The following is a 23,282-nucleotide window of genomic DNA, read 5'->3' on the forward strand; positions in this document are numbered from 1 at the left end:
TTTTAATCCCGATTCTCAAGTCTGAAAATTATTGAATGTTCCTTTTAAAGTGCACTGCCCAGGTATTGGATGGGAACAATGGGCAGTTAAGATCCGAGGGGGACCCATGCAGAAAGACCAGAGAATAAAAATGTGTCATATGCTTCAATGTGAAAGTTGTTCAATGATTTCAATACTGAGTTTTAAAAAAATGAAGATGTAATGTTCCTCCCAGTGCTCTACTTGTTACGTTCTAATTGTGGCTTTGCGGCGATGGCTGCAGCATCACAGATGTTACGTTGAACACTGAGCGGCGCGCGTTCTTTGACTTTTCTAAAAGCGAAAGCCATGCATATGTGGAAAAATACCTTCAGCGGATGGCTTTGACTGTGCTTACAGGACGGACTAATTGATACCTGTAACCCTGCGTTACGGTTCAAGATCTAAATGCGAGCTATGATTTTTTTTTTTTCGGACATGTAGGAGGAGTGAAAAGTCATTACGTTTCTTTGCGTGTGCAAAGTAATTTGCTTTTGACCACATACTGGAAGCTGAATAATTTCTGTCATGAAACGCCCCCCCCCCAACCTCCCCCAACCTTCCAATAACACTTGCTTTGTGAGTGGGCGATAACAGCCACTGTATGATGACACTCATTTCAGTCAATGACACTGCTTGAAAACATTAATTGCACTGATAACCTCCCACACGCCCAAATTACATTGACAAATACAACAAAGTTAGAAATGCATTTTCTAGATGTGATCTAATTGATTTAATCTATTGGATGTTGGCGAAGGTGGAAAATACCCTTCACAAGAAGGAAAAATTGAGAGCTGAAGCAGCTTTTTGCTGGAGAGGAGGAAAGAGAGGAGACAAAAGATCTTTGGAGGATACACAGTAAGTGTGTGTGTGTGTGTGTGTGTGTGTGTGTGTGTGTGTGTGTGTGTGTGTGTGTGTGCAGGTCTGCGTATGCATGTGCAGTGTGGAGAAAAAGAGGGGGTGTGTTCACTTGGAGACTGCGGGGAAAGGCTTATTAGAAAACCATCCCTCTAAGCCAATGGTTTTTAAGAGAGAGGCAGATGTCATTTGACTGAGAAGGACCACCTCCCACAGCCAGCACATCCCCTTCAGTGTAATGCAGCGATGTGTGAGAGCACCGCTGCCACTGTTCTCTCCCTCCTCTTTCCCTCCGCGTCCACAGACACTTTCCTCCCCTTCTCTCGGATTTCTCTTCCTCTCTTTATCTGCGCTCATGGTCCCTCTCCTCTGCCCTCCCCTGTCTTTGCCGTCTCCCACTCCTCTCCCTCCTTCTCTCCGGCTCTGTCCCATAGGCTGAGGTGGGATCTTTATCACACAGCGGCGGCCACACCAGCAGCCCAGGTAAGATTTGTGATTCATTCACTTTGAACTGATGGGTTTTAATACTGAGAACATTTTTTTTTAAAATACCTCAATGACTGTTCTCCATGAACACAAGTTGATACCTCTGGATTTGCACTTTCTCCTTGCTGTGATTTGGTCGTGATACATTTTAGCCAGAAGTCTGATTGCATTAAGGAAGCTTATGTTAAGTTGTTTCATACCCAAGGCACTAAAATGTGCCGTTTGTGAGCCCTTTGTGAGCTGTGAGCAAGACAACTTCAGGAGTCTGTCATGAGAATGTCATTGCATGGAGGACCACAGATCCAATCACAGATAGACTTTGTGCAGTCACAGAGATGCGGAGGGAGAGGGAGACGGCAGTGGAAGCAGACAAATGTGGGAGAACGGATGTTCCCGATAGCAGCTGGCGGCAGGAAGTCAGAAAAGAGTTACGGGAGCTCAGGTGCTTTCACAGATCAGCAGGTGACAGGTGGACTCTATCGATCTAAACTAAGCTGAGTGTAAATCTCTGGTACAATTATGGGGGGAGTTTGGATTGGACTCGGTGAAGCCATCCTGCTGTTTGGTGCGAGGATAAAAGATGAAAGACAGTTGCTGTCATCCACATATCCTCTTTGTCTCCAGACGCGTGCAGCACTTTTTGCTGCTCTCTAATTGACACCACATGACACACTGCGAATCCGTTTGCAACATCGCGAGCAAATGGAGCAAAACGAGTTCTCTTTTGAAACGAATGTGTGAATTTGTGTCTGAAGTAGCCATCTTTTCTTGTCTCTGTCATTGAGGAGATGTACTAATGAGGTCGAGATAATGCACGAGCAACGTTCCGCCTCTGGAGTTTAAATAAACAATAGCACCATGAACACTCAAAATTCAACAGTGAAGCCCATTAGTGTCACTTGAATCGGGTCTTTTGGGGGGGCCTCGGCTGCTGTTTGCCACTAGAATAACTCGAAGGAGCCTTATTAGAAGGCTTTGACATTAATGATTGATGTAGTCATCATTAGGTCGTTGAAAGGTGTTTCTTGCTGATAAGTAATCTCTGAAGCTCGCGTGTAGCTAATATTTTCTCATGGAGTGATGCGTATCGCCCCCGGTCTGCGGCGTGAGAATATTTATCACACTGATGCATTTAAATGAACTCCGAAAATAGCTCAAAGCTAAAGTTGCGTTAGGTCTCATAAGTAATACAGAGGTGTCCTTATATTTCATTCATGACATAGTTTGCAGCATGCTCTTGGGACTTGGGAGGGGAAATTAGGAGAAATGGCATTGTGATGTGAAAAGACACGAGGGCGGTGAGAGGACCAGAAAGCGGAAGCCGAAGCGCCGCCTGGACTTTAATTGTGCCGCCCCCCTTATTGCAACTTCTTCATTTCCACATCACGGCCGCCGTTAGCGGTTTTGAAGCATCACGCCCTTCGGTGGCCACTTGTCTGCACGCAACTTTAACGTTCTTTAATTCACACCCATGCAGAGCAGAATATTCATTTATCTGGCATCTTGTTCAACGTATAGGAAACAATGCGCTACCGCTACCTGCAGCGAGAAAGGAAGCTGTCTCGGCTCCTCGCTCTGTCATTAGCGCCGCGTACGGCAAGAGGCCCCCGGAAAAAGAAATATCCACAATTTGAGGAAATTAGAGTCAGAGAAATGGAGGAAAGCCGGTGCCTTTTTCACTCCGCTGAGGGTTCTCCGTTGACAGCCGCACTCAGTCTTCTCTTTCTGGTGGTTGTGAGCTGCCCCAGGTGTGACAGGCAGCCGGAGTAATGGGGGGACGTTTGACAGATGCATATTTCCAGCCTTGAATGCTTCATATAAAGAAGATAGATGGCGTGGATTCGGGCTGAGCGGGGGGGGGGGGACAAACTGTTGTGGGCTGTGAATCACCCCAGTGAGTGCGCCGCCTCTCTGCTCGATTGATCCGTCACGTGACTCTCACGGCCCATCCGGGTCGCTAATTGCATCCCGCCCTTATTATTGATTGAAATATGAGGGTGGTGAATTGGACTCCGGGAGGCAGGCACACATCCACCGAGACCTTTTGGTCAAGTTACAGGCACTGTGGCTGCATGAATGAACGGTACGCGGTTTCATTTCTGGAAAAACAAACATTTTTCCAGTGTTTGTGTGTAACTGTTTATGGTAATTTAACTCCCATAGAGTCTCTGGGGTTTTGTAGCCTACTAATGTTGGAGACTTTATGTGATAATGAATCTTTTATAAGCCTATCAGGGCACATGGCCAGGATTCAGGGCCAAGATATTACATTTCAGGTTGTACAGAACTGTTGTACAGTAGAGTTCCATGTTTCTGGACAAATACTCTTTATCTGTTCGGAGAAGAGACAAGGGGAAGGAGATGTGGGGGAGATATATTTGTCTCTTGTGGACTAATTTCTTATTTAAAATTTTGAAATGGCTGTACGGGTCCATCTGGTGCTTCTAGTTATGGAGCATCTACACGTCCCTATGCTCGCTTAATTAAATAGACGTTTGACTGATTGCGTGATGTGGTTGTTATCTTCATTTTTAATCATTTCATTGATGCAGAGTATGTAGAATAGTATACCATCTGGCCGTATTTTTTTTTATTGGAGTTATTGTTAACACGGACTAAAAATGAAAAGCAATGAATCCATCAACTGATCAAAAAATAAGACTAATAGTCTCTAGTCAAAAGGAAGATTTTCCCACCCAAAAAAGTTTTGTTAAAGAATCCAAAAAAATCATCCAATCCGAACCCCTAGTTGATTACTGACGGACTCTCCCAGTTAAGTTTTCAGACGGTTATTGTAACACTGAATACTTGACTGTTCTTTTTCACATTCTTCGACTATGGAGAAACGAGGTTGTGTTTGGCTGCTTCAGCTCTTTGGATCACCACATCACGTTTGTAAGATTGTGATTTCTGTTCAAAGCTTAAAACCTAAAATCCATACAAATCAAATTGACTTATTCATCAGTACAGATGTTGATATGCAGCCCATTGATCCCGAGTAACATGAGCAGAATGTTTGAGAACCGAATAGAGGACGAAAGATCCATTTCGCCCTTGTGGTATTCAAAATCCAGAGGACATTTGAATATGACCGCGTGGATTGTAATGATTAAGGACGTGAACAAGCTGTCCTAAATGGTCAACATTGGAAACACGGCAGCATTTCTTTGTATTGGCCGGGGGTTTATTTCAGGGTGTGAGCGTGGCCGTGTGCTCATAAGGTGATTAACCGTGATGGGAGCATCCAGGGATTCCTTGATCTCATTACCTCTGCTGACACGGGGCAGTAAAGCATCACGTCGACATCAAAAGAAGGTCGAATAACTTAAGCTGGACCTTCATGCTCACCACACTGACGTATCTATATTTGTGTGTCCCATTCATTTAAAATTCCTCATGTATGTTGTACTGTTCTAAAAAAAAAGAAGTTGAGTCAAGATGCTTAGCAAACATGTGCATGTCACCTATTTCCTCTGTGACACGAGGAACATTAACATCGGCTTGAGTCAAGAAATCCCACACGGGGGAAAACCTCTGTGATCAAACGTTTCCTTTGACATAGTAGGCGTCATGTTTCATGCTTCTATCCCTCACAACAGCCTGATGGGGAGCGGGGAGGGGGGCAAAATCTGAAAGCTACTATTTGGGCGGAAGAATCATTATGCTCAGCTCGGTTATTGCTACTTCACATAGCTGCTCGGAACACAAACACCTTTTTCCCAGAGTCTATTGAATCTACTGACCCGCAACACCACAACTATTTTCAATTACATTAGGCCCCAACCACCTCGGAATACAGATGCAGGAGCCTGAACATGCCCCGTCCCCAGGGGTCTTTGTCAGGTAACCAGCTTATTTGTTTGTAGCTCTTCCCGACTGACCACACAGGTCATTCTGGTGGTGTTACACAGCTGTCAGGCAGCTGAAGGATGCTGTGACAAAGGATGGTGGTTCCTGCCGTCAGCCCAGTGGCCTTTAGCTTGGATCTCCATCACCCCATTAACTTTGGATCACTGGCTGTATTCACTAAGTCTTCTTTTCACGTAATAGAATTAGTGCAGCTATACGCTTCCTGCTTGATGTTCTAACACGTCTTTTTTTTTTTTTTCTCCGCCCTCCTAGACCTTCAGTCTCAATTGACTTGATCTTTTTTGTTATTCTCCTGCCGTCGGTGAGGTGTCACCAGTAATTACACCTAATGAGGGAAGAAAAGAGTTGCTCACCTGAAGAGACCACACGACCTGTGGTGAAAACATGCTGTTCTTGCTTTGGCGCTGATGGAAATGTGCAGCTGCGGTCGGTCTCGCTTCATGTGATGCCGCTTTGATATTTAAGGTTTCAGCACAGGTTTCCAATCGCTGGAACCCATGGAATCATAAAGGAAAGACATCACATGAGAGAATGTCACAAGTAATGACTGCCGGGTGGAACCACTTAGCTTCTCAAACCGGAGAAGCGAGAGTATGGGGTGATCCCGGGGAGCTCCTTAAGAGCAAAGTGCTTTTGATTCACCGAGTCTCTTTTCAATGCCACTGTTGCGTCTCATCTGATGTACCATGATGAGTAGCTGCCTCCATTTGGAGATTACAAATGATATGAGAATTATGAGCGATATGCGAGTCATGAAGAATCCAATATTGTGCACCTGGTGTTACCGGGGCCCAAAGATGATTGCCCTTGGGTGAGCATCTCCTCCAATGCCTGGATATTTCCATGCATGCTGCCGAGTGAATCAAAACCACGTTCAGCATGAAATAGCAAAGCACAGAAGGGTTGAGACTTCAAACTCAAGATGTAAGCATTGTTTTGCATTTCATAATCGTCATGCTGATTGAACGGACACTGAAAACTGACCTCTACCAACTACACTGACTAATTAGCACTTACTTAGTTATAGCACTTGGGATGTTTGTTGTTCTGGTTTTGTGCCCTCTGGATGGAACAAGTCGCTTCGGATAAAAGCGCCAGCTAAATGGCAAATGTAAATGTGAACATATGTTTAGTCTTCAGCGGCACGATGAAACTACATCACACACAGTCAGGGATTAAACGCAGAGTTCATGGAAATAATGAGATAATGGATTTCATAGCTGCATATCGGTTTAGTAATTAATTTACAGGACAAACACGCCCACACACAGATGTACATATAATGGGCAAACAAAACACTTCCTGGTTACGATTTCGAGCTGTGCTTATCTAGTTTGAGGGTTTTTAACAAACACTCTAAAAGTGGGGGGACGCCATAGGAGTGGTCCTGTCGTCTGATGCGATGAGCAGTCAATAGCCGGGGTAATGAATTTGCAGCAAAGACAATAAACCGCCGTTGCCAGAGTCTCGTGAAGAATCCAGCCAACATCACATAAACGCCTTTACTGCCTGTTAGAACAGTCTGATGCTTTTATTTACAGCCACTTAATGCCGTTTGGGTCTTTTTTTATTTTTTTTTTAAAGATGTTCGAATGAGCTACTGTGAGGATCAGCGTTTTATCGACAGCGGCGCACCTTTGTGGCCCCCGACGCCTGCGTGGCAAGGATGAGAGCTTGCACGTCGTCTTTTCTCATGACGGCCCGTTGTTCTCTACGGTTTCTAAAAGGCTGCCTGTTGACGCGCTTTGCATCCCACGGTAGTTCGTTATTTCATTACACTCCAACCTGCAGCAGCAGGCCGTGTGAGTTGTTTTGTTTTCCATCCTCGTTCGCACCACCACCAGAAACAGTTTCTGTGCTCTTTTGCATGTAATTAGGATGGGCCTCTGAACAATGGGATAATGACTGGCACTGGTGGGGGGGTTGTGCTGTTGCGGAGTGTGTCTTCTGGCCAAGAGCCAGGACCCTGGAATCGCTCTGTACACAAATGTGGCGCAGGATTGCAGGGCACGCTAGTGCTCACTTCCAGGGCTCTGTTATTAGAGGTGATACTGACTTGCTGATGATGAACATAGGGTTTAATTACACGAAAAGGAATATGACAGATTTAACCAGTGTGAGTTTGTCAATGTCTTAAGAATGATAGAAGATAAACTGTACAACCAAACGGTGAATGAATGAATGAATGATAATGACCTCCTCACCTTTCTGAAGTTCCCGTTTGTTCAGTGTTCAGTCACACTGATAGACAGCGCGCCGTCCCTGGCACACGCCACAGAGATCGTATCGCATGTTTGAATGCTACATGGACTTTTGGGGTTGGGGACTCCACACCACCCACGACTGGACTCGTCGAGACCATCAGAAATGAATTGAAAAGCTCAAAAAAGTTTTCTTTGGGGGCCGGTGTTTTGTATGAACATCTCCTCCAGGCTACATGCACACATCCCACATCCAAAACAAACACCTGCCTGCTGCTTTCATTGACAATAACAACATCTGCTGTGTAAGTTGTGCAATTTTGAAAAGAGCACCGACAGCTCGCCGCACAGTTTGAACACAACCCGGGAATATTTAAACCTCATCAAAGATGGAGTGGAAGTAACCTCATGTCCTTCACTAGAAAATTAGCAACTCCGTCAGGGGTTGCAACATAAAGCTACTCTACACCAATTTGTTTAAACAGCATTGATAATACAGTATTAGACTGTTAACACTTGTGTGACGCTGACAAGGAGTCAACCTGTAGGACACCAGCTGTCTTTTCTACTAATATTCCACTAACTAAACAATGGCACTCACAAGGTGTTTGTGGTGTGTGTGTGTGTGTGTGTGTGTGTGTGTGTGTTTGTGTATCAGTGTGTGTGTGTGTGAGGGCCTTCACACACACACACTACGTCTCCTCAAACACCGCAAAGTGTCCTTCTAAAAGTTAAGCGATGACTCCAATCATTTCATCTAAATGATGACCATTGCTTGGCGTATTATATTTGAATTGCAATGCATTTAAGAGAGAAAATGATATTGGGAGGTTATCGTATGAGCTGTAATATAACACATATACTGGTTATGAAGATTTTATGCATTTGCCAAGTTCCTTTCCCGAAATTGCAATCAGAGGGGGCTGAAGCGTGGCAGAAAATCATTAGACTTCTTTGCGTTACTGTCTTCTGAGTTCGGGCTGATTTGGTAAGCGTGCGCGGCATGCAGGGGGGGGGGGGGGGGAGCTACAGATGTTGCGCGGATGTGGATTAGCGGTCCCATCGATCAGGTTTCAGGCTGACCATCAACGGCAGATGGAGCATCAGCATTTAATCTGATGAACAAACCACTCCATCGGGGGTAAATTCATTTATTGTGAAACAGTTTATTCTTAGACATGGTTGCTGAGCTGAAAAGTGATGATTTGCAAGTGCTTCAGGAGTTTGTTTGTAAATGGCTGAATGAATATGTAAAAGTTGATACACTGACACTCTCTGCTAATGTTCCTACGATGGGATCCTTTGTGGCATATTGTTGCTCTACAATTGAGGCAAATGAAGAGCACTTCTGGGTATTATTCCTTTCATGTCTGACCTTGTGACGACCATTTCCTCTCACACATTACTGCCACAATTGTCTGACTTCAAAACTACTCCTTTTTTTTGTCACTTTTTGGAATTAGATCATAGTGGTGGTATTAATTGGGGCTGCACAGGAACTCTCGTGAGTTCTCTCACCATCCAACGAGAAAGACTTTTTTTTCAATGTCCTGCGGTATTAGATTTTTCTATTTCCAAACCCACTTTTTAATCACGAGTGCCGGGCCTCTGATTCGTATTGTAAAAAACTAAAAAAAATAAAAGGATCTTCCTTTTTAAAGCAGATCTAAAGTCATGGAAATTGGTTATCCAGCACCCTTTATGAATCACTCCAGATCCTACGTAAGCACCAGGAATGAAACTATCGGGGCCTTTCTGAAGCTCCCTGTGCACGTCGTATCGGTTTGTACCTGAGGGGGGAAAAGGGACCATTGACGAGCCGAGCTGCTGATCCGGACTGAAAAGCAGTGTTTTTTTGATCACTTGCTGTGAATGCCCCTTTTGCTGCAGACCTCGAGCTGCATTTAGGGATGCTCTGTAAAGATAAAAAAAACCACCTGCTGATCTCGTCTTTATTTTCACTCTCCATTTCAAAGAGGAGTTCATTCTTTCTGTTTGTGCAATCTGGTTCTCAGCCGGAGGCGTTATGAATCTAAGACGCTGATGGTCCGCAGGGCTTCACCTGGCACTGCTGCAGCACAACGATCTCCAAAAGACCTCTGAACTGTTTCGAATGGCTAAAAGGACACAATTCACAATTTAATTGAAGTGATGGTTACAAGATGTGAAATATGTTTTTTCTATCTGCAATGGTGAGGAAACAGCTTTTAAAGCCAAGCTCGCAACAAGCTTATTTACGCGTCGGAAGGGTTGAACAGCGCAAAAAATAAAAGGATGTCATCAAGACGGCAGAAGAGCAGCGTCCTGCTCTTCGTACGGAGATTTTTCAGCGACTTTGTTCGGCCTCCGCCAGCTTTCCTCTTAAACGGAACCCGAGAGGTGGGCATGCAACCACCCGCTGACTGATTGGACTTGTCAGCCCTCAAAACAGCTGATTGGATTTGGCCTCAGCGAGGTCTCTGCTTTCACAAAGTGAGCCAACCCAGATTTCTCCACAGAGACAGAATGTTCAATAAAGTCCCACTCTCAGCCTCCCCTTTTCTCCGTCCTCTCTTATCCGGAAGGCACAATCAGATAAGTGCCTCATCCAACAAAGGAGATCGAGCACTCACACCACGAGTCCATAAGTCATGCACAATCTTCCCACCCAGGAGTTGATAGAGCAACGATTAGAGCTCCATACTGTGGGAGGCTTAATACTATTTGAATTGTTATCAATGAGTAATATAGTCCTGGGGGTTTCTATCAAAGTTTCACATTTAATTATGACAAAGTTAGAGTAAAAGACCACTATTAGCTATATCTTCTCAGCTAAGTTTCATCCTGCCGGCCAACACTTTATTAGGTGTCATTTATTCAATCAGCAAATCTTTGAATATCAACGTTCTTTGGAGCTGAGAGAAACATTTAATGTTATATTTCTTAAACAAAATCTAAAACTGCACATCAAAGATCAGACAATACACAAATATAATGGACAGGGAATACATTCGTTGAGAAGATACTGATGAAAGGGAGACGCGGAAAGGTTTGAGTTGTACGAATAACCTTCCTTTCAGCCTATTGTAGACTTGTTTAGCTGGTGGTGAATGAAGCCGCGTGCTTTTGTTCAAATAAAAGGACAACAATGCTGGGTTTAAAACACACGGGCAACATCGGGCCAGAACAGAGCTAATTATTCCCCGAGTGATTTGGTTTGTTCCCGAACTACAGTCGCAAGTACTTCTTTGATTGTGTTAATGGTAACACGAGGACAAGAAAGCACACGCCAAACAAGGACAGCTCCTGCAGCAAAAGGGGGGAAAAGGGTGGAGAGCTGTATCTCAGTAACACGGACAGATGGACACGTGTTGACCACGATGCTGTAATAATGTAAATTATATTTATAACACGGTCGATGGCACCGGCATTATTAAATAGATTCTTCTTATCCCTCATGTCTTTCAGTGGCAGACACACCTCCCATGACAGGGGCTGTGTACTAATGCATGTGACCTGCTATTGAAATAAACACCGCAACAAATCAATAGATATAATATCTGCAAAAAGATCGATCTAATCAACAAAACCGAATTAATGAGTACAGAAAAACTGAGTTAAAATGCATCGATTCACAGTTTTCACAAGTGAAAGTCCAAGACTCAAACAATAAAATGTGTGACAGTGAGATATTGGAAATCAATATCATTTTTCAACAAACTTTAATGGTTGCATCACAATTTTTCAAATGACAGTGAGGGAGGATTGATGAATGGCGACTGGTCATTTCACTGCTCACAATTGAACAAAGAATCTAGTGCCGTGAATAGCTTGGACTATATGAGTGTTAAATAACAAAGGAATACTGGAAAACCAACCGTAATTGTTCCTTGTCAAATACCCAAGTTAGCTGTGGTCATTCCGAGGCTATAGCTAACGAAAAGCTAGCTCGTCACACACGTCGCTGTTTGCAAGATCCGGAACATTTTAGTATATTTGCCATTTTTGGTCCAGTCCTCACTTGTGGAATCGATTTTTAAAAGGCGTTCGAGGCAGAAGTCGGCCTGGATTCTTCTGTCCCACGAGTCCTGTGTTGATCTTGGAGGCCCATGAGCTCTTGTTGTTCACGTGCAGCAGGACCAATGATGGAGACGCACGGCACGAGGGGGGTTCATGGTCAAATCTCAACTCATAAAATACCCTCTTTTTGAAGATCTGGAAAATTGATTGAATTTCCTTTTTTATTGTATAAGCCTTTTTCTTGCGACCTCTGTTCCTCTGACTACAAAGCTCCGACTTGGTTAGAAAACGTGCTTGACTAAAAGGTATTATTTAAATACAATACGTATTTAAATACAAGCAACACTTTTTTTAAATAGCTGCATTTTTTTTCATTGTCGATTTATAAACTATCTACGACTGAGAGCATGTCAAGTTTCCGATTGTCTAATTCGCAGCAGGCGAGGCCCTCCTCTACTGTGCCTCGCTTGTCTTCGCCGCACACTGATGTTATGAAGCATGCATTATTCAGTGAAGCAGATTTCAGTTAGTGAGTGTTGATCCAGGACTCCATTTCTTGTTTCAGATTCGCTTATTCAAATGTGACAGTTGTGAGGGAAGCTGTCGCGGCGCTTTGCTACCGACGGTCTGAGTAGATTAGGAGATTCAAAGGAACAAAGACGGTCCCGTCCCTGCGCTGTAGACTGTAGTGAGACAGGGAGGTGAGGAGAACGTTGCATGACGGAATGTTCCTGAAATCGATTTTGTTTCTACCTTCTCGCCTTCTTCCTGACCACCAAGAGATTCTTTCGCGACTCCGCTGTGCTTATTTGGTACACATAAAAAAAAGTTCTCATGGATCACTGTCTCAACACATTTCTAAAGGCGTAATTATATTTCAGCACTTCGAGAAAATTGATGGCTCAATTTTTATTGTTCAAAGACATTTCAAATTACTTTTTGCAAGATTAAAATGGAAATAAATCAAATCATTTGCAAACTTCAACTCACTTGGTAGCATATTTTTTTTTTTTGTGAGACCTTTTCATTGTTAACGCATGTGAATTTGAATGCGTTTTGTTGTCTGATGGATGGATCTCGGTAGCCCCGGGGAACGGTATGGATACATCTACTGTTTGGATGAATTAGGATAGCTTCAGCGAGCGAACTCGTTGTTTTAGAAAATAATTGTTTGTCCATTTTATCTATTTGGGTTTTCTCAGGTGATCTGTATATATTGGAAAAACAATGATAAGATTAACAAAGTTTCATTGCTTTGTCCTCCTGCCCCCTCGAACGTGTTCCGCTGACTTGGCAATCAGAAAAGTTTTTTATTAAGAACCGAACCCGTGTTGAAGGGTAAAAGGTACAGGATGCTGCACTACATTCTCAGCTCTAATGGGATCTGGACGCTTTTATCTGAAGCTTCTATCAGTTGATTAAGTAATGCTTTGTTCCTTGTCGAGATGTAGAGCGCTGCTTCCCGTCACCCCGGGTCCAAGAGGTCAAGCCAAGGAGAGATCCAATCAGGCCATCGCTGCTGTCCCAGGCTAGTGGGCCCGCGTGTAATTACCTTCTCCAGGCCTCCTGGTGAAGTGGCAGATAAGGTGTGAGCATTGTTGGGGGACCTGGGGAAACCCTGTCTGCACAAACCAATTGTTTCACATATTTCATGTTAATTGCATTGTCAGGATTTGGGGTTGCTTTGCATCATGAGCACAACGTTTCAAGGTGACTGGATGCTGTAAAAGGTGTCACGTTGTGGATGCACGTCTTTATGGTGATAGTTTTATATTATTTGTCACCCTAATGCGGACACAGTATTGGACAGAATCTTTGACTCCTTTAAAACCTCACTGTGTTCTCCCAACTACCCTCCAATCGACGGGTCCTGCCATCTAAAGTTGTTTGCTGGACACGAACCTACTTTGAGGTTAAAAGAGGACAAAAATCCTATTTAAAAGACGACATCAGGATCACCCACTCAAATGATTATAAAAATGCAATTGAAAAGAACCTCAGCGTTGCTTTAACGTGAACTTTGAGCACCCATTAGTCGATAGCCTAGCCACTAATCCAATTTTTCTGTACCATGCGTAATCAAATTACCCACACGGTGAAGCTCAGCAATATTTCCCGCTCTGCCTCGTGGCGTTCGGGTCACGGTGCTCGCTCCTCCGACTCGGGCTCAATGCAGCGGAGAGTGAATTTGTATCCCCTTGTGCATAGGTGTGTCTGATTGGTGGATCAAGTTCTGTTCCCCCCCCCCCCACATCATCCTCCCTGACTGGGTCTCTCATTGAATTACCGCCGCTCGGGGCCCAGCAGCTGTTCCCGCCGGTCGCAGCAGGCCGCCGCCGTCGTTAATTGAAGCGTAATGGGCTCAGCAGCAGGGAAGGTCAGACGGAGCGCTCTGCCGACGCGCCGCCTCTGTCACAAGCGATACGCAACACACCCAGAAACTTTCTGCGGGGGGGTTCAGGCAGGTGACCGGCTGAGAGGTTTCACGCGCCGGGTCTGTCGTTTAATGTCTACGGTAACAAATGTCAGGTACGATTGCTTTGGTATAGATCGCGGCTCATTTTAAGAAATCACGTGTGAGTTCATCAACCTCTGCCGTTGTGTTCCGGAGACGGACCCGCATGTCAGACCAGGTTGTGAACTGTGACCCCTTTTTAGATAGAAATGCTCCCAAAACGTCCGCTGAGGCAAAAGCATAGACGTGTGTTTCAATATTCAAACAAACTCCGTTCAGCGGTCGGGAAGTGATTTTGTTCCGGTCTCGTTGGCATTCGCACCCTCTTTGTACAACAAGAGTCGATCGCATCAAAGAGCCTTCGAATGGGGGGTTTGTACAGGAGAGCAAAGGCTGTGAAAGATGTTCGCCTTGGTGGGGGGGCCCTGGTCAGATGCTTTAACTTCCAGCCTGATTCCTCATGAGAGATTGTTGATGAGCGCGGGTCGGCGCTGCCCACTAATGTAAGTCAACAGGACATTGTATTTTGCCATTGACGTCTTGACTTTCTAGTTAAAATAAAAAATAACCTCTTTGGTGCCGCGCTCGGCCTTCAAGTCTTCTTTTGAGCAATTCCCTCATGAAAGGCTGCAGTACGAATAATACAACATTTGCTTAGGCAAGAAAGTGTGGCTTAGTGGAGCAGAATGGCGAAAGGTGAAGCTACTGAAAATCCGAATCAGAAGCCATTTATTGCCACGTATGTTACACATAGAGGAATTTGACTCGGTAAGAAGAATAAAATAAGATTGAGATAGAAATATACAATCAAGAGTTAAAAAAAAATATATTTGATGTATAATCAACTTCTTATATTAAATACATTAAGATGGTAATGGAATTCCCATCCCTAACAGTAACGTTAATAACTTGTTAAATCTACTCTGACACACTCATTAGGTAAAATACAAAATTGAAGGTCATTGTAATGTAGAAATTCCAATCGAAAATCCAATCACTTACACAAAAACTGTTTCATTGTTTGCATTCCTCCAGCATCGCAGCAGATTCCACTGAAGCTCCGTTTTTGCGGGGAAACGCAAACGATTTTCAAACAATTTTCTGTGATATTCTCTTTCTGCCTTTCACGCCGTGACTTTACAGCACGCATTAACTCGTTAAGAAAAGAACGCTTCCTCTGCGCGTCTTATTCCCTTTTTACGAGTCTCTGCGGCAACTACAATGGGGACTATTTTGGTAACACTGAGTGAGAAAAGAATTACTGTTGGTGTAGCCTTTGCAAAATCCTAATAAATCTCAAGTTATTCTTCATTTTCCTTGATATACTGGTTCCAGCTGCCTGTACTCAAACAAAACACGAAGGCATATGCTACAGGTAACGTTAGAATACCGCACAGTTGAAGGACCATATGTTTATTTTATATTTATTAACACAAGGTTAGCTGTCTTGAATACGCGATCTGTTACATGCTTTACTTGTTAGATGAGTAAGAGCAGGCAACAAGCAGTAGTTCTTATGGTAAAATACTGTCATTCAACGTTGTTATAAAACATAATACAGGAGAACTAATAAAATTTGTACTTTGGTTTCAGACAGAAAATATTTACTGAGTGTTATTTTCTCAACATCATTGTTTCTATTGTTTTATTTTAACGATGGACTTAATGGTGAATTCAGTATGAAAAAAAGTACTGTTGGTCTGACCATTTAAATTGCCACTTATAAAAGACGTACGTTTTTCTTTTCCACCACACGGGTTGCTTATACATTTCTGCACTAGATGTGCAGAGTTGCCCTGATTTTGAGCATAATTGTGAGTTTTGAGTATGAAACACCAAAGAAGAGGTTGACAGCTGCCTGTCAAACTCCCGGCTGGTACGAGATCGAACCGGTCTGGACTACGAAGAGACCAAACTACTTCTGAGTTTCTTTTCTTTCATCCATCCATCTGGTAAACTGAGACATCATGAGGATGTTCGGAGATAAATGGGCGTGTGCTGCTTGAAAGCATTTTTTAACTTTAACTTGCCAAGAATATTCCGCTCCTGCAGGCGTATCAGCATTGGATTGTAACATGCGGCCACTTGCTTTGTTGTTATTGACACATAATCCAGGTCTCTACGGATTACTTTATTTTTGTATAGAAGGTGGGGTGACTTTCATCTCAGACCTCGAGAATAATCGCATAATTACCTGGTTTCTTTCTTTTGCCCCCTTTGCTGCCTGCATAATTTAAGGCCAGTACACCTTGTATTTTATAAAATGATCCTTTAATTACTATTTTAACCAAACAATTAAGAACCCCCTCCAACGTCTTGGTAATGTCTTCACCGGCTGCCTGGAATAGAAGTCCAATCCACTTATTGCTTTAGTTATAAAAGCCACCTAATAAATAGGACATTCAAAATGTCACTAGCGCTACACAATGCAAATGCACCCAATGCGGGTGACCCTTTAGTACATTCTAAATACCAGAATACAAAAGGGGTCAACCCCCAACATTTTGCACCATATTGCATATCTATATTGACTTTGTTCCTTTGGAGCCGCCAAAGAGGGGACTTTGTTCTAACTGTCACAGGGAGTGATTAAAAAGCGATAGCGCTGCTTGCTGCAAGTTAGGATAATAATCTACAGCGTTATATAACGATTATTCTGCTCTTTTCTTTTTACTGAATGGTTCTGTTTCCACATGGACTGAGGCGAATGGGAACCACTGCAGTACAACACACACAACCCATTTCAGCAATGAAAGCAGTCTAGCATCCAGCTTCTGAAGTAAATGCTTTTTAAAGCCCTCCCACAATGGCTTTAACACTGAGGTGTTTATAGCATTTCCTAAAACAGTCGCAGTAAATAGGTTTGTATATGCAATTTAAGGACAGACTATTAAAATCCGTTGCACCCATCATCTTTGTGTCTCCGACTTTGACGTTGTTTTAAGGCTGCAGAAGCTTAATCAAAATCACGATCCACTTATTTTGCTGGCGCGTGTTGAAGTGTGAGCGTGAGCACGCTGCCACCCTCCCCTGTCATCATTATGTTGCCATCATTCAAAGGTCTAGTCTCCGAAAAGTATTGTGTGTTTTTCTAAAGGCTGCAAGGAGGGGAAGACAATTCCCACCAAATGCTCACACGCTCAAACCTAAAAGCCTAATTGCAGCTGCCAAAACATTGTCTGTGTCCCCGACACGAGAAGGCACTTATTCCCTCTCATGTTCCGCCCTGCGTAAACATCTGTGGAGTGAGTGACAAATTGCGTCACCTCCATTTCCTGCTCATCAGCTTTGTTTAGGGCCAACATTTTTGAGTGACACCAGCGATCCCAATGGCGCCGCCGTATCCGCACACGGCTGCTGTGCGTCTGATCTGGGCACTGACATTTTTCCAACGGCGCCACCATTCACTCAACACTCGTAGTCTAGTTTTGTGTTTATTATTTTCAGCCTGCTGTCCGTGGACTCATGAACCCGGAGAGGATTAATCGTCCCTTAAACACAGTAACGGCCGCCTTGAGAGTACTGCCCCGCTCCTGCAGCCACGTTGGCCGAATGAACTGGATCGATGTGAGGTTAAGGCTTAAGCCCCGAAAACGCCCACCAATCAATACAGGAAGACACCCATTTGAGCGGCTACCCTGCCCACGGAACAATGATTCCCAGCGAGAGGCGGCGGTCCGGCCTCGCGTCGTCCTCTCCGCTCTGTGTCCGTGGCTGCACTCTGATAATCCGCACGGCTGCAGGCGCGTGCAGGATTTCTCTATTGTCCCGAGGTCTTATCTCCCTGCACAATGCTGGAGTCCCCTTAGAGCACCAGCTGGTTTCCCCTCACCCCTCAAAATGTGAACTTTGGGTTCTGACGCGGTGGAGCTCAGACCGACAACGGTCAGGGAGAGACTTCTGAAGGTGCTTTATATATATATTTGTGTGTGTGTTAGCCGTCTGTGCCATTAGCATGCATTTGTGTCGTATGATAGCTGAAAAAATCAAAACAACATTTTGGTAGTTGCCCATATAGCTTCTGTCAATGTTCATTTTATTTCGATAAAACCAAAGAAATGAATCATCGTGAATGTCGCCTTGTAGCAACTGTCTTTTCATTCGAAATAAGACGTGTGCCTTCGCTCTTCTAATGCCCCACACAGTTTCAGATTGACAACGACACACACACACACACACACACACACACACACACACACACACACACACACACGTGTGTTGTCTTTCAGCACATTAATAAACAATAGGTCATTGCCTAGCAATTGGTTCATTGTTTGCAGTATGTAGATAGCGCAGTATGAGACAGAAACATAGCTGTGCCTGTGTGGCTTATTAGTGCCGCTCGCAGTGTTGATGGGTCCGTAAAGGTCACTGAATAAAGTGAACATAATGTTCTGACATTTAGAGCCGAGAGACTGCATGAGACAATAATAATGTTTTTGATCGCATAAAAAAAAAAAGGCCTTGGTGCATAAAGAAAAGCGCTGACTTCCAATCTGAGCTTGTCTTACCTTCAGCACTCATTGACTTTCTGTGCCATGTCTTCTGCTGGTTGACCTGGTAAGGACTTGACAGACGCTCTAACGGTTCCTTGACGTGCCTTGATCTAAACATTCCGCGTTCCGACTAAAATGCACACATTGATTATGCAAAGCCCTGTTTGAAGTGGCTTAGGGGAATTGAGTCATACAGTCGTTTTTCTTTTTACTGTTATTGTCAGACTGCGGCACGCTGCATACTATTGTGGTTTGAGCAAATAAAACCCACAAAGGTGTGTTGTTAATTATTGGTGTCATGTTGAACAGCAGCTACACCGTCTAGGATACCTTCTTCAAACACGGGCAACCTCTTTCTCAAAAATACTGGAATTCTGGTTCTTCAGGTGAAGACTTCACAGCGTGACTGCTTATGACACAAACTATTCATTTAACCATTGGTTTCCTCCCCTCCACATTTTCCCATCTATTTAAGTCTTTTGGGAGGTTTCAGCTATTTCTGGACCACTTCTAAAGACTAGTCAAGTAGCCCACCCCCTCCCCATGCAGACACACACCACGCTCTGGGTAAATAGAAACACATTTTCTTATTTTCCAGAGAAACACTCTAGGCTTCGGGGGTCCTGCAGCCGCTGACCCGTGTTATCAGGCCGCCTCAGCAACCGGGGGCCCCCTCAAAATTATTCCTGATGCCATCTCGCCAACCCTTTGCTCACATGACGCCGCCCTCTTTGGGCGGCAATCCCCTCTATTCCCTCAGCAGTCAAGACTCCGACACGCTCACCCCGGTGTCCCCCGAGACACTCCTATCAATTTAAAAAGGGAAGACAGAGTGACCAGGATTACAGCCAGCGCGGCGTTAATTATACGCTGCTTTTTTTTATTTTTTTTTAACGAATGGGAGGTAGAGAAGTGGAGGCCAGGTGGAACAACCACACAAGACAAATCCGATTAACCAGGAACTGTTTGTTCCTCTTTCAAGCTCTCCTTCTCCCTCATTCCGTGATTGTTGTTGTGGAATAATTTCCAGGCTCCCGCTGCAGAGACCAGAGACATTTTTCTTTGGTGTCTGTCTCTGCTCCAAATCCTTTTTTTGCTCTGTTTCTGCTCATGCTGTGAAAGCTTCTCAAGGGGTTCCTTTTATTTTCACCAAAGATGAATTACCTGAAAAATTAACAATTAACCTTAGATGAGAGATGTCCCAAAATACATTTCTCCGCCATTCCCGCTTTTTTCCCCCGCTGAGATCTGTGCCTTAATCTCGTTGATCATGTTCACATCAATTAACAGAACAAATGCTTATCGTTTTGTGGGATTTCTGCTATTGTTCTGCCATGTCAGATGATATATTTGTGAATGTGAAAAAAATATAAAAAAAATAGCAATGGCTTTGTTTTAGTCAAGTCATTAAGCTTTATTTGACCCTAAAGGCCTTTCACATTAGAGCACCTCTTATGCATAGTTCTGTTATTTCTGAGCCAGATATCACATGTTAAAGGGTTGAGCAGCACAGTGTGGACGCGGCTGTGTGTCCGAGCTTTGCCTGGTTTCTGGTTTTCTTTCACTGGATCTTAATCACTCACCAAGAAATACAGAAAAGGAGACGATTTGGGAATTTCGCATCAAATTAAAAATACACTTAGGTGAAGTGAATCACTGATTTCCTCTCGGTAATAGTATTTGATGAAACTAATTTGATTAAGAGATTCGCTGAAGCTTATCCATATTTAAACATTGTGGGGCCAGATATTTGCCGTTTTAAGATTTATCCTGTCTGATCATATTGGCTTTGTAATGAATCACCGATGGTGCACAGACGCACGTGCTTTCAGGACGGCTAATACAACGACTCAATTTCCAAAAAATAATCATTTCCCAAATAAAAAGCATTACAATATAGGGCTTAAAAATACTTTAAACCGAACTCAAACCCCATTTTTGTGAAAAAAAGCTACTCTGGAGTTGTTGAATGGTATCCGTTAACTGATCTTTACGGCGAGGCTGTGTAGCACGGCCCAGTTAGAATTCTCTCATGCCCTTATCGGTGCGGTGACCCGGTCCGCTTGCTTAACTACTGAACTTACAGGCAGGAAGAGCCGTAGCATGTTCCGTGCCACAGCGATAAACATGCAGCTGATTGAGGTCACGACCCCCGGCTTCAGGAACGGCCGGAGCGCCGGACTCTTTGAGGTGGCAGAGATACCTCTTCCCCTGTCAGCGCCGGCCGCATTCACCATTCAGACGTTGCTTTCCTGGAGGGATTGCATTGAATATACGGTTTGTTTCAGTGAGGAGATTCTTGGCGAGGCACCGACGTAGAGTTTGACATTTGTCTGCTGATGCACGGCTTGTTTTTAAAAAGGTTTCAGTCAGTGGATATTCCCAAGATTAGACGCGAAGACTTGTGTATGTTTGGAGACATTCAGATGGAGTTCATGGGGGCTCACAACAATGAACTCAGAGAATGCAAGTAAGAAATCATTTGACAGATGGTGATTGGCAGGAGATGGCGAAGCGCAGCATCCACCCACATGTGCAGAATGTTCTTACAAAAGTATGTTAGAATATTCTATGTTGTTCATATTTTTCTCTATATAATTGTCACACGCCTGTAAAATAGACACTTTTTTGTCTTTCAGCCTGAAATCAACACCTAATTAAAACTTTATTTAGCTTTATTTACACAGTTTACATGACAACATTCAACAAAGAAAAAAGCAACAGTTCAGAAAGGGAAAACAATTATCAAGAAATAGAATAGAAGGATGGAAAAGTGATTGTTACCCTCACACCACTACATAGAGCCACCTTTGTCTTTTTATTACAGCCATCAGTCTCATTGGATTCAATACATTTGTACCTTTTTGTCCATGCAGAACAAATGTCCAGTTGTCTCCTTAGAATAAGTCCGATGCGATGCCCCTCATGCCTTCATGCAGGTAGTTTATGCTGCCGCCTTATTGTATTTTGGAGATGAAGATGAAGAGAAGTTTTTTGGAATATTTAGTCTTTGCTCAATGATATTTCATTACATTACAGGTCATTTAGCAGACGCTTTTAGCCAAAGCGACTTACATTACACTTTAAACCGATGGCTTTTTTTTTTTTACATTTTGCCCGGGGAGCAATTAGGTGTTAGGTATCTTGCTCAGGGACACTTTGACTTGAAACATGGGGCAGCCGGGACTCAAACCACCAAGCTTGTGGTTCCTAGCGCACCCGCTCTACCCCCTGCGCCACGACGACCCCGGTATAAAAGCGATGAACCTATTTTTGGAAACACATATTTGTTTTCCCTTTCTGAACTGTTGCTTTTCTCTTGGTTGAATGTTGTCATGTAAACTGTGCAAATAAAGCTAAATAAAGTTTTGTTAAGGTTTCGGAAGCTCTCGAGGGAGGACTCAATCCTTTGTTCTCGTCCCGGCCGGAAACGAGGACACGAATGAGTCAATTCGTTTAAATTCAAAAATCAAAAGTTATTTAATAACTGAACAACGTATTAGGGATTACAATTACAAAGTGAAATACTAAGCGAACAGTGGAATATTTCGCGAAATAGAGAATTCTCTGAGCAAGTCTGAAGGGACTTATCAATGCGGCTGCAGGAGAAGATCTAACAGTCTTTTCCCCGCCATGGTCCTTTGAAAACTCTTGAGGTGTGTCTTCTTTGGTGCATTTGAATGTCATTGGCCTCTTCTCCAAAGGGTCACCTCCTCCATTGTCCCCTTCACGTCGAGGTGTGAAGCTGCAGCTGTAACCTGAAACCTCTCTGTCCATCTGTCCCTCAAATTCCAATGCACGCAATGCAGATACAGTGGCTTTATGCCTCAATGAGTGAACCCAACAAAGCATACATCGTTTAAGTCTTCATCTTATAACTAGTACACTTTCATTACAACAACCCATCATTAATGATCACCGTTCATCACATTTCATCATAAGATCTAAAACAGTTCATGTGGTTCAATTCTCAAGACATTTGCCTCAGTCGGCTGCCTCGCATTAAGTTGTTCATTTATTACCTGACAGGAGAAAAAACTCCCAAAAAACCCTTTTTGGGGATAAAATTGGGAGAAATCCATAAAGAACGGCAATTGGCATCCGTCCCCAGGTTTTAACATCACATTGTAACAGAAAATATGTAACAAATATGTAACATGTAAATGTGTAGTGTGTTTCTACGATTTAAAAGACTATAAACTGTGTTTGATTCACATTGTATTCACTTCATCTAACATGTTAATGTAATAACTAATCTAACATCACACAAACTATAATTCTAACACTAAACATTATTACACGCACTACAAATTCTATGACTAGGGGTGCACTTCTGGCTTAAATCCCTAACAGTTTTAATTAGATGTTGATTTCAGGCTGAAAAGACAAAAAAGTGTCTATTTTACAGGCGTATGACAATACAATGTCGATGTGGTTCAATGATAATTGAAAAAGAAATCCACGAGAGGTAAGAAAACAGTAGGAGGTAGCGCACACACACACACACACACACACACATACACACACACACACACACACACACACACACACTCATTGACTGTAATAGAAGTCTCAGGTGTAGATTGAAATAAAGATTAAATGAATTGCTTGTGTCCCTAGTTGGAACTGCATGTTCACAATTGATTTTTGCTCCACCCACCAGGAGCTCTGTTTGTTGGCTTTTATTTAGTTAGCAGCCACCCAGGGGAGGAGAAGTGCGGCTACATACACAACCTCATTTGAGCCACAGTGGAATGGCCAGGCAGAGCACTTAAAGGCCTTGGGAAATAAGGTCCGGGTCAGGGAGGGTCTGGGGGGGAGGGTTGTTTCAGGAACGTGTCTAGGAAGGTCAATGAGGGAACGAGTCTTGGAGGAGGGGCCAGTGGTGGAGGTGGA

General features: G+C 43.6%; 1 protein-coding gene across 1 annotated transcript in view; it reads left to right on the forward strand.

The window, feature by feature from the left end:
* Positions 1-1,074: 1,074 nt before the first annotated feature.
* thsd7ba (thrombospondin, type I, domain containing 7Ba) overlaps positions 1,075-23,282 on the forward strand; it is a 110,722-nt gene continuing 88,514 nt past the window's right edge. The window contains exon 1 of the mRNA XM_040201649.2: positions 1,075-1,362. The gene's annotated coding sequence lies outside the window, so the exon portion shown is untranslated. The remainder of the gene's footprint in view (positions 1,363-23,282) is intronic.

This window comes from Gasterosteus aculeatus, chromosome 16 (genome assembly GCF_964276395.1).
Source record: "Gasterosteus aculeatus chromosome 16, fGasAcu3.hap1.1, whole genome shotgun sequence".
Classification (NCBI taxonomy): Eukaryota; Metazoa; Chordata; class Actinopteri; order Perciformes; family Gasterosteidae; genus Gasterosteus; species Gasterosteus aculeatus.